Source organism: Phyllostomus hastatus, unplaced genomic scaffold (genome assembly GCF_019186645.2).
Source record: "Phyllostomus hastatus isolate PE091 unplaced genomic scaffold, TTU_PhHast_1.1 phas_scaffold_585, whole genome shotgun sequence".
Classification (NCBI taxonomy): domain Eukaryota; kingdom Metazoa; phylum Chordata; class Mammalia; order Chiroptera; family Phyllostomidae; genus Phyllostomus; species Phyllostomus hastatus.
Genome location: NW_025334037.1, coordinates 8,530,114 through 8,544,337, shown reverse-complemented (window position 1 = coordinate 8,544,337; position 14,224 = coordinate 8,530,114).

The following is a 14,224-nucleotide window of genomic DNA, read 5'->3' as shown; positions in this document are numbered from 1 at the left end:
ATGTCTATTTCCTTCACCAAATTGGGGAATTTTTTTTTATTATTTTTTCAACTAGATTTCCAAGTTTTTGCTCTTTCTCCTCTTCTGGCACCCCTATGATGCAAATGTTGGAATGCTTGAAGTTTTTCCTGAGGCTGCTTATACTATCCTCCTTTTTTTAAATTCTTTTTTCTTCTTGTTGTTCTGATTGGCTGGGGTTTTTTTTTTTTTCCTTCCTTATGTTCCACTTCTCAGTGTCATCCACTCTACTGTTGTTTCCCTCTAAATTGTTCTTTATTTCAGTTAGCATATCCTTCATTTTCGACTAGATCTGTTTTATGCTGCTAAGGTCCTCACTAAATTCTTTGAGCATCCTTATAACCAGTGTTTTGAATTCTGCATCTGCTAGATTGCTTATCTCCATTTTGTTGAGTTCTTTTTCTGGAGTTTTGATATCTTCTTTCATTTGGACTATGTTTCTTTGCCTCTTCATTTTGGCAGCCTCCCTGTGTTTGTCCTCCCTGTGTATGTACTAGGTAGAGCTTCTATGACTCCCTGTTTTGGTTGTGTGGTCTAATATAGTATTTGTCCTGTAGGGTCCAGTGTCACAGCCTTCCCTAACACCCAAGCTGGGTATTCGAGGTATATCCTTGGTGTGAGCTGAGTACACTTTCCTCTTGTAGTTGAGCCTTGCTTGCTGTGGGCAGGTCAATGGGAGGGATTTACCCAGACCCATCAGCTGCAAGGACTGGCTGTGACCACTTACCACCAACCTCTGCCCTCTGTGGAGGATCAGTTTTGCAGAGACAGGGTGGTGGTGCTCCAGTATGGTCTGTAACTGTCTACTGAGTGTACAGACTCTGGGGTTTCCTGGGAGGTGCAGGCTAGGTCAGCTCCAACCTGTGTTCTGCCCGGGGCCACCCTGCATGAGCTGTAAAGCCATCTGAAATGGTTGCTACTTGTGTTGGGCTTGGAGATTCCCTGGTGAAGCCAAGCTGTGAATCTAGGCTGGCTGGTAATTCAAGGCCTGGGGCCACTTAGCAAGAGGTCCGGTGGTGGGGGACTTACTGAGGCCAGCTGTTGCTTGTTTGACAGGATTTAGGAAGTTGTGAAGCATGAGCCATGACCACCCATTCATGTGGGAAAGTCACGGTTAACAGTTTGAGTGAGCCCATAGTTAGGTAGGATGGAGTCTCAGGGGATCTCCAGGCCAGGGCAAACAGTGTTAGCCAGGTTGATGGAGTCTCAGATAGGGCACCTGCATGCTGGTTCTGTGGCTCTGTTTGGGGAGAGTTCAGAAAGGTGACAATGGCCTCTGCCCGCCTTTCTGTCTGGGAGAAGGCTTCCCCCAGTTACTACCTTGATGCCAGACACTTCATTTCTTCCGTGTATGCCACTGGTGCCTTTCAAGCTGCTACTCGGGCACTGGAGCTCAGAAGGAGTGAGTCTGAGTAGATGACTCCATGTGTGGGCTCTTTAAGGGGAACTGCTTGGGGCTCCAGAAGTTTCTTCCACCAACTCAATCCCCATCAGTTTTTGCAGAAGCTCTGGGGACTTATCTTCCTGTCACTGGCACCCTGGGCTGGTGGGGGGGCCTGGTGTGGGGCTGGGACCCCTCATGCCTGAGATGTCCGTTCTGAGTTTTTATCCACCACACATGGATGTGGGCCCAGCCTGTTCCATGTTTTCACCCCTCCCACCAGTCTGGGTGGCTGTGGTTTCTTCAATCCTGTAGCTGTCAGACTTCCATTCAACTTGATTTCTGATGGTTCTGAGTGATGCTTGTTTATGTTTTAGTTGTAATATTGATGTGATTTGCAAGGAGGCGAGCCATGTTTACCTATGCTGCCACCTTTGCCTTTGCCCGTTTCATGATTGGATATTTATGAGTGTGACCTGCCCATATCATACTGAGTGTTCAGCAGTTTTTGACCAAATACGGCATGATCTCTGTGCCCCACCCTCCCTATTCACCCAATCTCTCCCCAAGCAACTTTTTTTGTTGTTGTTTCTGGATGAAAAAAGCCCTCGAAAAGAAACGTTTTGCCAGTGGGGAAGAGGTGAAGCAAAAAATGGCATAAGAGCACTAAAAGGCATCAAAATCAGTGAGTTCAAAACTGCTCTGAGCAGTGGGAAAAACATCTTGGTAGGTGTATCGCATTCATCGAATGGGGAACACTTTGAAGGTGACTGAAGAGATGAGAATAAACACACAATATTTTATAAATACATTTTTGAGGGCTCCCCTTGTATTTGTGGCATCTTTGCTGAAGACCATTTGACTGTGTGTGGGGTTTATATCAGGGCACTCTGTTCTGTTCCAGGGGTCTATGTCTGTTTGAAAACATTCTCATTTATAATAGCTTTAAAAAAGTGAAATACAAATAAGCTTAACCAGGGAGGAGAAAGACTTAAAAACTTATAGGTTAGAAACTGTGAAACGCTGACCAAAGAAATTAAGGGAGAACAAATAAATAGGAAGACATCTCAAGATCATGAATTGGAAAAATTAATATGATTAAAATATCTATGCTACCCAAAGTAATCTGCAGATTCAATAATCACTATCAAAATCCCAATCACATTTTTAAAAACAGAAATAGAAGAAAACAATCCTAAAATGCATATGGAACCATAAAAGACTCCAAATAGCCAAAGCAATTTGAATAAAAAGAACAAATCTGGTTGTAATATACTTTATGATTTCACAATAAGGGTGGAGCAAAAGTAGGCTTAAAGTTGTGAGTACATGAAACAAAGTTTATTCTTGTATTATTTATTAATTATTGTATTATTAATTATTATGATTTTCCATACAAACTACTATAAACCTACTTTTGCCCCACCTCTGAATATTACAAAGCACTTTAGGTTTTCTTGAGTGTGATCTTGAAAAGTCTTAAAGATCTGAAAATTCTACAGCTACCTTTATTTTTCACTAGAGATAAATTACATAAATGAAATTACCTTACGTGATACTTATATTACAAATATGGTTTTTACTTTAGAACAGGCGAGCTCTAGCTACAGTCTTACTGTATACGCCTCTGGTTGCCTCTAAATGCCTTTCCTTGTGAAGTGGTTTGAAATTAACTTTTAAATACCAGCTTTCTGTGTTCCACCACTAAGGCTACAGCATATATTTATGAAAACTTTTCTGCTTGCCAGGACACCTCATCGATTAGACTGAGCTTAGATCAATATTGGGCATGTTGACCTGCAGGCTGTTTGGAAGCAAAGCCTTCCCAGACCATCTGTCAGTCCCTGTGGCTGGAAGCGCTCTCCTCTATTACTGTAATGAAATCACTAAAATCATTTCCTGTTCCCAGTCCTTGTTCAGATCTTCTATCTATTGTCAATAAGAGGATATTAAAACACTCAGCAAAGTCCACACACCCTTTTCATGGTGGTTTGCAATGCAGCACGTGGCTTTGTGTTCTAGTGTGTTGGGAATAAATAATGACGTCAAGCCTATTGTAATAAAAGAAGTCTGCTTATTAAACTCTAAAGCTGTGTTGCCTTTGACATCATGGAATCTATAATGATTTTTATGAGTTTCCCTCCTTACAGGTCAGGGTTTATATGATTACATGAGAAATTGAGACGTTTGGGGGAACACTTCCTTCATAAAACCGACACTTTCCTGCTCAGTCAGACCCTTGCAGACTCCAGCAGTGAGACGGTGGGAGGAGGGGTAAAGAGGCTTTCTGTACTCCCTGGGAGGAGCCTGACCTCCTGAAGTAGGAGCTTGCTTCTGGGAAGGAGTGCGAAGGAGTGCACGTTGAAAGCAAGGTGGCTGGGTGGGTGGGGGATGTATATTGATCATAGCCCCTCACAATTCAAGAGAACGTGTATACATAGCTTTATTATAAGTGACAATGTAGGAGCATATAGTTTTGCATTGAATGGTGTCTGTTCACCCCTTACCATTTGGCATCTCTGGAAATTCACTCTTCTTTGGGACTGAATTTGGGGAGGCTGGTGGCATTTGTGGTCTGTCTTCAAAATGCATTTGATGTTGGACCTTTCCTACCTGTACCCAGCAGTAAGGAGTCACTTGGCCAGTCAGCAAGCACTTCTGGGGGAACTAAAGTCCTTTAACTTCCCCATCACAGAGAAGTCTGTACTCTGTCATGATTGGTAGATAAAAAAAAAAAAACAAACCCTGCTGATGTTGTGGACCCTGGAACAAAGTCCCAAAATTGAATTCTCTGATTTCTTTTTATATGTCTCCTTTTTATATGTGTTTTAGGTTTAGACAAATCAGGCAACTGTCTCGTTTCTCCTAAATAACTTCTAGAAGTTACTTCAATTTTTATGACTACAGCTTTCCGTATTTAAAGCCGTTTGGAGACTTCCTGCTCTAAATGTAGCCTTTTGCTTGTTGGCCACATCAAGTGACCTCTGGTCTTTAAAGATCCAAATTTTTAGATGAGCCTTGAGTTATCCGAAAATCTTACATTTTCCTCTTCCATTCTATTCGGATATGTTTTAGTGTGAATTGGCTATTTTCTTTAGAGCAGTTGTAGAAAAGGCAGCTCACAAAGCACTCGTGGATCACTGTGTCATTTAGAAACTGCCACAGGCTGTGCCCTGAGCACTGACAGCCTCACAGGGCCCTGGAGGGTCACGCTGCAGAAGCCTTTGGAGGAACGTGCCAAGGGCTCCGTCACCACGAGCTGGCTCTCCTTTGATGGAGAGATGAATAGTTTCCATAATCACATCATCCTGGTTGCTCTGTGCCCAGAGTTTACTCAGACTTGAAAGAAATGGAAGCTAATTGAAAAAAAAAATTTTTTTTCTTTCCTGTCTCCTCTCCAAATCTCTCATCTGGAAAGGGGATGAAAAAGAGATTCAAGAGTTTGTTGCCAGAGGGAGGCTAAATGTTTATTTTCTTTTGTGATTCTGGATAAAAGAAGGCAGTTGGATGGTGGGGAGGGGGTAGGAAGGGGAGCAACGGTACAGCTCTGCTGCCTGAATAACCAACTAAACAGGACAGGAACACAGGGAAGTGGATCCCACATTCACCTGGAAGGTTGTCCTGTGAGGCCACGAGTATCTGGCCCTGGAACTAAGTACAGAGGGAGCAGAAAGGGGGTTTTGTAACCGGTAACAATTGTGATCCGACGGGTTCTAGGGATTTTTATGTATCTACTACTACCGAGGGGCTGCCATGAGTTTATTTGCCACATCCTGGAGTTTGGGGAATTCTTACCTTTAGTTCAAATCTTTTTTTTCTGGCTCTGAAATTTGAGCTCAATTCTTGTTTAGCTCCTCTCATCACTCTTGCCCAGTTCTGGTCCTACATACTAGAGCTGGGTTCTGCAGTGTTGCTGTCGAGCCTTGGAGGATTTCGGAGGGGAGAGGACTTGGTCTCTGGGAGAACTGGGTTATGTTAATAGAACACGGGTCTCTTGTCATATCCGCAGTCGGAGATCCATTTCCTATACGTGATCACTAAGTGCTTTGTTGGGGTTTGCTGAACCAGAAAGAGAGAAACTGAATTGTAGACACCTGTCATTCATTCATGCCACAGTGTGTTGTAACTGGTTGAATTTGCCACGTGTTAAGCACTGCACTCAGTTGATGGGATTCAGAGGTGACAAGTCAAGGAAGGAAAATAAGAGCTCATGGCTGTTCATTCCATCAGTTTCTGAAAGTCAGGATCCACATCCCTTCCTCTGAAGTGAAGTGCTTTCACTCCTCCAGGTTACATGCTAGTTGGAGATTTGGGGCTCTCTTGAGGCTTTCATAGTTACAGGAGATAGGTAGGACCTTTTGTGGGTGACATTCTCCCTGCACTTTATACGCAGCTCCACAGTAAGGTAACCTTCCATGATTGCCCACCCTACATGACAGTTAAGGACAGCAGATATGTGTTTGCCCTCACTTTTCTGGTGGGGACCTCGCAAGGAAATCACTTCTCAAGCTGCTCCTATTCCAGCCTAGGGCCTGGCCATTTCTTGCCTGCCAGGGAAGCTCTGAGTTTTAGCTTTCCCAAGCTGTCTGAATATCCCATGTAACATCAGTGCTCAGTCGAGAGCTAGTGGATGTGCAAACAGGCCTGCCACAGCAGGGCATGGCGGTGCCACAGCAGAGTCTGGAGTGGAGGAGAGGCTCTGGTTCAGGCAGCTGGAGGGGTGATGTGTTTGTAAGATACTCAAGGGTTCATCATCGCCCATGGGAGCTAAGGTGAGGCCTAGTCACTCTGGGGCAGTGTGGAGCCTGACCCAAGCCAAAAAGGGCAAAATCGTGAATTTACATTAACTGTAGGGTGTAGCCTCAGAGATCGGGGAGGCAGCCAGCAATCTGGAAGCTAAGAGGTCGGAGTCCGAAAGAGCGCAGTCCTCTTCACACCCACCGTGATGTCTCATCGCTAGGCCCCTCCTCTCTACCCCTTGGTACCTTCTTAGCAGGAGGCCATTCAGACACTGAACCTTCTTTATTTTTTTAAAAATTAAGGGCTGTGCAGTTCTTAAGACTCTATTTAAATAATTGGACCAGAATAAATATAAACTGAATTGGATCTTTGGTTTATTAATTTTCTTACTACTAACAGATGGCGGGGTGGGTGGTTCCAGAGAAACACCAGCTTTGTTACGGTGGTAAAATGAAGCTGGTAACCTTTTCTTTCCACATCTCAATAATAGTTTGAGTTGCATTTTGAGACCCTGTAACATGGGAAAAGAGTCAGAGGTGCTGGAGTTGCCGGGGTTGTAGCAGATAACATTCTCACAGACTTCTGGAATTTCTATAGGCAGATATACCCTGTATTCTTCCACATAGACTCATTTCCAAGAAAAGAAAGAGGACAATAGATACAAAAGACACTTTGTGACATTTTAGGAGACTGACTGACTTGTGTCCGGAATCCGTGTAGTGACCACCTGATGTTACACAGTGTTCCTGTAAAAGCTAGCACCTCTAAAGGAAAAGCTAAGCTGAAGAATTCCAAATTCAGTTTACACCCAGTCTCCCATGTGAAGCTGGAGAGACTGCCTCACTCATGCTCATGCATATTCAACAAGCGTTTATTGATTACCAGCCACGTGCCAGGCACAGTTCTAAGTGCTGGGGACACAGCGCTTGGAATATGGCAATTGTTGTTCCACAAATGTTACTTAAATGAACCAAATGTTACTGAAATGAAAGAAAACTATGTTTCCTATCTAGAAGCAGATTTACACAAAGCTAATGAAACTTAAGCTTAAAGCAGTGGTTTCCAAACTCTGATGCAGGTAGGAATCACCCAGGAACCTTTTAAAAAATACTGATGCCTGGGTTCCGTCCCTGGACATTCTGATTTAACTGGTGTGGGGTGCAAACTGGGTATGAGGGTTTTTAAAGCTCCCCAAATGGTTCTTGCATACAGCAACGTTTAGGAACCACTGCATTAAGGGACTCCCCCTTGCTGGGGCCCTTTCGAAGATCCTAGGAGGTGCTCAGCACTTACTTGTTTTCTTTACTTTTTTGTATTTTTTCCGTTACCATTTAACCCCCTTATACTCCCTCCCTCGTGTTGTCCGAGTCTGTAAGTCCATTTTTCCTTTTGCTCAATGCTCTGCCCGCTAACCATCCCCCACCCCAAATAGCTGTCATCCTGCTCTCTAAGAGTCTGTCTCTCTTTTGCTTGTTAGTTCAGTTTGTTCATTAGGTTCCGCATATGAGTGAAATCATATGGTACTTGTCTTTCTCTGACTAGCTTATTTTACTCAACATAATGTTCTTCAGGTCCATCCATACTATCACAAAGAGTGAAATTTCCTTTTTTACATATGAGTAGTGTTCCCCTGTGTAAATGTCCCACAGTTGTTTTATCCACTCATCTGTTGATGGAAACTTGGGCTGCTTCCATAGCTTGGCGATGGGAATAATGCCTAGCACTTTTGAATTTGAAATTTTATATTCTTTTTTTTTGAACAGGGCCCCTAAATTGAATAAGCTTCAGGAGCCACAAAACCTGAACCTGATTTTCTCTATCTTTGAGATGGTCTTAGTCCAAATCAGTGGGCTCCTTAGCTAGCACGAGCTTTTCTCAGAAGCATAACTTGGCCAAAAGCTGCCGATTGCCAGTCCTCTTATGGCTACCACCATGTGAAAGCTAAACCAGTACAAGCAGCAGATGCCACTTTATGTGGTCTTGTCTCTCTGTTTTGTTGTTGTTGTTGTTGTTTTGTTTTTGGCCCATGACTGAGAGTGATTTTTGCAATGCTTCCAGAAGGAACTCCACTTCAGAGTGGAAGAAATGGCTGCTACACGCGGCAGGGTACTGAAGTGTTACTGGGTTCTGCATAATATTGATTGGATTTCATGGTCAGCTAAGTTTATGACCTTGTAGCATTTCCAGTGCAAAGCCTTTACAAGAGACACACTGGTCCTCTCAAATGTCCCTGGAGCTCTGTACACTGCCCCCTCCCCTCCTTTCCCGGAAGAGTTGCCTGGTGATGATTATAAAGCTGATTTAAAGCTCTACAAAATTTATTCAGTGATTTTATTGCCGAGGCAAACAATAGCCATTTCTGCTGCACATGTGGGCCAGGTGCACACCTGGGAGTGTGTCTCTGTGGCTTTCCCTCAAGGGGGGCACAGACCCAGCCCGAAGAGGACAGAATGAGCAGCTCACTGTGCAGGAGCTGCTGGGAGGCTCCCCCCAGCTCTCCCTGATGTTTGGAAGTGGCTCTGAACTTGCTAAGTGCCACGTATTTACCGTATTTTGCCATGTATAATATGTTTCCATGTATACTGTGCACCCACATTTTTGGGCAAACCTTTCATGAAAAAAATCTTTTGTTTTAATTCAATGTAATTATTTATTTATATTTAGAAACAAAACTGATGATCATATTCCAGGGTATTATTTTGCATATGGATATCGTCATTGTTTCTTATAGTTACACTTTTAATGCATAAGCATAAATAAAAGAATTAAAAATCCTTATATAGATACGGAATTAGTACTAACCATGCATAATGTGCATCCTCATTTTTCCCTAAAAAATCTGGGCAAAAAATTGTGTGTTACACCAGCAAAACATGGTGCCCACATCATCCACAGGGTACAAAGGCTGTTCTGGGTTCCCTGAGGCTGCCTTTCCCGCCATGCTTTGTTGTGAGTCCTCGTGGCCCCTCCAAGTATCAAACACCTACTTAGCAGGTCACATCCAGGCTATTTACAATCTGATTATCAGTGGCTTTGCTGCCCTCTGAGGAGAAGTTACATAACACATGAGCCAGAGCCCTCAGCAGACTTAGGGCACAGCTGCTTCTCTGAAAGGAAAGGCCGAGGCTTTTTAAAAATTGTTAATTTCTACCACAATACACCCTGTAAAATCTTCTAATATCTGGCACCTAAGGAAAACTAACTTCTTCTGGGGTGAGGTTCGGGGTATGGCCATGTAGACAGGATTTTCATGAAGATGAAGGGGTGCGCCTTCCTCCCTCAGCCCTTCCAGATGGTCACATTTAGAGTCTTGCAGAATTTTCCTGCTTACTCTGAGAGCTTGACCACCCCGCCTTGAGCACAATTGAAGACACAGAGGAGAAGGGAAGTTAGTCATCAAGTTTGCTCGTTCTCCATGACGTAGACGAAGTAATACCCTTCCATAAAGGCTTCAGAGACCATTAATTATACAAATGGTACTGGCTTTGCTTTCTGCAGCCTCAACAAATGCATGCTGTTTGACTTGTGGCACAAACGACTGGTTACACTGAATGAGAAGGGCGATCATGCCTCTTTAAACAGTGCAGAACAGACACTCGGACCGCGGCACTGGGAGAAACGGAGGGTGCCCGCGCAACCGGCCGTCCCCCCAGCACAACTGTCTCTTGTACTCCAAGTCGCCCTGTCTCTCCAAACCTGAGTAGCCAGCGCTTCCTAATGATTCAGAACTCTCTGTATTTCCAAAGCTAGTGGCATTTTCTCACACTGTTTGCTTTATTAACTTGAGCAGGAATGCTGTACTGAAGAACTCCAGGGAACAAAATTCCCAGTATCCTTTACAGAAATCATGTTCGTTGGTCCCAGAAGTCTTCGCTGTCTAGGCCCAGAGAACACATGGTATTGGGTGCTTTCATAATTCTCTTTTTAAGTTTTTATTGCATTTATTGGGGTGACATTGATTAATAAAATTGTATAGGTTTCAGGCATACAATTCTGTAATAGTTCATCTATATTGTATGGTCACCACCCCAATAATTATTTCTTAATAATGGATTAGGAGGTTTCCATATGTCTAAAAACCTGAAGAAATTACAAAAGAAAGAAATCTTGTCAGTTCCTTAACCCATTTTCTTTTCTGGAAATTTTGTGGTACATTGAGGGGAGAATTTTGAGGGATAAGCGAGCTCTTGGAGTTTGGTCCCTGTCTGTCACTCACTGTCCGACTTCACACAAGCTGCAATGCACAGCGGACAGACGGCTTTGTCATGACTGATACTAATTGGGCTATTTTGCTCACTGTGTCCAAAATGACCAGAAGCCCACATTTCTTGGAATAATGTGTCCAAGAAAAAATGGCTCCCAGTTATAACTGTTAAAAGTGTAATGGAGAGTTGGAGCAGATTTGGAGTGGACCTTGCCCATCTGCAGCCCTTTCCATACACATTCGGGTGCTCTCGCCGATGAGTGCTCACTGAAGGCATCGGGGTGTAAAGGTTACTGTGCTTTTGGAAAGAGATTTAGTGGATTTGGATCTTGAGGACTCAAGAGAATTTGCCCTGGCCTGATCCCTCTCCTTCATCCCTTTGTCTCAGCAAATTACTTTCCATTTGAACACGGACAGAGTCCCATATGGCCTCTGACATCTGAGGTCTGTAGAAACAGCCCGATTCATACTCAGATATATAGATGAGCTTTGATCTTTCTGATTGTGGATTATAGAGAGAATTTTGTCTTTATTATCATGTCTTTCATTTCTCTCTCATGGACTTGCTCATTTTTGTATTCATTCATTCCTTCTCAGCAAACGTGTACTGAATAATTATTTATCGAGCACCTTCTCTGTCACAGGCCCTGTGCTGGATTCTGGGCTGCAGAGTTTAACACACAGTTCTCACCCTCAGGGGTTTATGGTAAAGGAGGAAAGCAAGGACAGAAATAATTACAGTGCCATAGACTGGTAAGCTCCAGGAGCATCCCCACTGTGACTGTGGCTTCTGGAGGATGCTTGTAGCTCGTTTCAGAGATCCCCTTCAATTAAATTAAAATAAAAGACCCCTGAACTAAACCCATTCATTCACTGGAATTCAAGCCAAGTTTCTGCTTTAAAATGATACCGTGACGGGTAAACAACAGCACAGAGCTGAGAGAACATCTTGTTTCAAGATCTTTTTATGTCATTTACAAGGTTTGGAAAAGCCTCTGAACCATTCTGAATCTCAGTTACTTTAAGGACCAAAGTAAACAATATAAATGAAAGTTCTTTGTAAACACTATACAAATTTAAGAGAAAAAAAACTCCCCAGTTTTTAAATAAGCACGACTTTTATTTTGGGCCTAATTTTTTTTTTCCTGAAAGGATTTTTTTACCCCTAAAAGGATTTTTTTCTTAATCATATGTATAAATCACATTGTGATATCCAAAACAATTCTTCCTTTTACTTAAGGCTTCAGCAATGTAGAACACCTGTTACTTTCCCAATTTTACTTTTGAATATGCTAAGAAGCCAATGTGTCATGGAAGTAGAGACATAAAATAAGTCATTGGATATAAAGGTCTGAAGTTCAGAAGGGAAATTTGGGTATGAAATACACATTTTGGATTGTTAGCGTGGGAAAGGGGATGACATTTACAAAGAAAAGGGCATTGACTGAGAAGAGAAGAGGACCGAGGTCCTTGTCCAGAGGAACCCTGAAAGTCTGGAGGGCAGAGAAGGAGGAGCTGGCAAAGAAGATCAGGGAGAACCAATCCAAAGCCAGTTTAGCAAGGAAAACTGGAGACTGGGACGGGCCCCCTCTCACACATGTTCTGCTGAAGGCCTGAGGAGTGCAGTGAGGTGTCCTTCTTTACCATCCATGAAGGCAGCGCCTTAGAAATCTCAAAAACCATGTCACAGGGTCAGAAAACTCCTTTGCCATAGATTCCACCCTTCAAGATAATAAGACAAACGTAAGGAGAAAGCCCATTTCCCATCTGGGCACCACCCAAAGCTTCTAACTTTGGTGCAAATATGATTTGTCCTAATCCCTGGAACCTGTGATAGGTTATCTTCTATGGCAAAGGCACTTTGCAGATATGATTAGGGATTCTGAGATGGGAAGATTATCCTGGATTATCTGATAGGCACAAAGATTATGTGGTAGGCACCAAAGGTCCTTACACGTGACAGAAGAAGCAGGAGAGTCAGAGGCAGATTCAAAGATGCTATCTTGCTTTTTTTGAAGATGGACAAAGGGTCATGAGCATGCAGGTGGCCTCTAGACAGAAAAGGCAAGGGAACATTCTCCCCTGGAGTTTCCAAAAGGAACACAGCCTTCTGACCCCTTGATTTTAGAGTAGTGAACCCATTTCAGAGTTCTGACCTCCAGAACTATAAGATAATAAATTTGTGTTGTTTTAAAACACTAAACTTGTGGTAATTTGTTACAGCAGTAGTGAGAAGCCAATTAAACACTTCTAATTAGGCAAATATATATGAGTATATTTTCTCTAGCCGACAGTCTTTTCTCTGAACCTTCTCAGAGTATGTGAATTTTAAATTGTATAGTGGAGCCCAGTGAGATTCTTGGTTGGTGGAATTCCAGGCACAATGCTGGAGATACTTTGGGAAGGGTCACAGTCGTCTTAGAATTCTGTCGGAGAAGTGGGAAAGTCTAGGTGCCTGCAGTCCCCTGGTTGTGGGGTCTAGGTATGTTCAGAGCAACTCAGAGAGGGCTCCTGCTCTTCTCAGGCCTTCTAGGTGACCTTTAATGGGCTTCCGTGATATCAACCACTCAGGCCTCTCCACCTCAGGGCTAGTGTCCCACCTATTATGATCTCCGTGGGGATGGGCCCACTGAATGACTTGGCTCCATCTCTCTTTAACAGAGGTGGTTCAAGCCCTCCCATAGACCCAACTTTAGGAAAGCCATCTTTGAACTCAGCTTGGTTCTGAGCAGTGTTTTGCAGTGAGAATAAGTCAGAATGTCTTTGCTTGATTCTTGAGTCTACTTACTAGCCCCGCCAGAAGGGGGTCAGAGAGCCTCCCTGCGCCTGAGTTCCATTACCTGTAAAACAAGATAGTATTTATCTTATTAGATCTATTGTTCAGATAAAAGAAAATAAACACACAAAAGCTGTAACTGTCCTGCATTTTAAAGTACATTCATACTCAGCAACAAAAAGGAACAAATTACTGATACACGCAACAAAACGGATGAAGCTCAAAGGCATTATGTTAAGTGCCAGGAGCCAAAAACACTGTACATACTGTATGATCCCATTTTGTGGCATTCTGGAAAAGACAACACTAGGGGGACATAAATAACACCAGTGGTCTCCAGAGGCTGCACGTTGGGGAGGAAGACTGGAACAAGGGAACTTTTTTGAGGTGATGGAAATTTCTGTATGCTGATTGGTGGCTGCACAAGTGTGTGTGTCTGTCAAGACTCACAGAACTGTGTGTATATCTCAAAAGGATGAATTTTACTGAAAGTTATATACATCAACAAACTTGACTTTTTAAAAATGGAAGAAAAAAAAGCCCTACAATATGATGTATTGCATAAATAGCCCTTTGGGACAAGATCTGGTGCACTGAGCACCCAATCAATAAACAACCTCATCTACATGTTTGGTTTCTGGGCCATGTTGTTCATATAGCATATAACATGATTTTCTTCTAGTAGGCTCATCGGCTCGCGGCTTTAAAATGTAATTGGCAGGATACCGAGCACTTCCCTTCTAAAAAGATCAATGACTGCCTTGCCTCAAGGAACAAGCGAAACCACCAAAAGAAGGATGAGGCGGGACTGGACTATCAAATAACCTAGAAACACAGAGAAAAGTTGCTTCAGTCGCCATCCCGGAGAAGCAGTTCAAGGCCATTGGAGGTCATTATGCTGATAATAGACCTTGTCTTGGTTTGGAGGGAATTTCCAGCTCTGGGTATGAGTCAGACTTCGGTAGTTCAGGATGGCCTAACAGTTTAATAAAAACACCTGTCAGAAACACCTAAAGGCTAAGGCGTGCGAGTCCTCAGCGTAGGCTGGCACACAAGGTCAGCACCTCCCCAAGATATCTCCCGCTACCCCGCCCCCTTCCTCCAC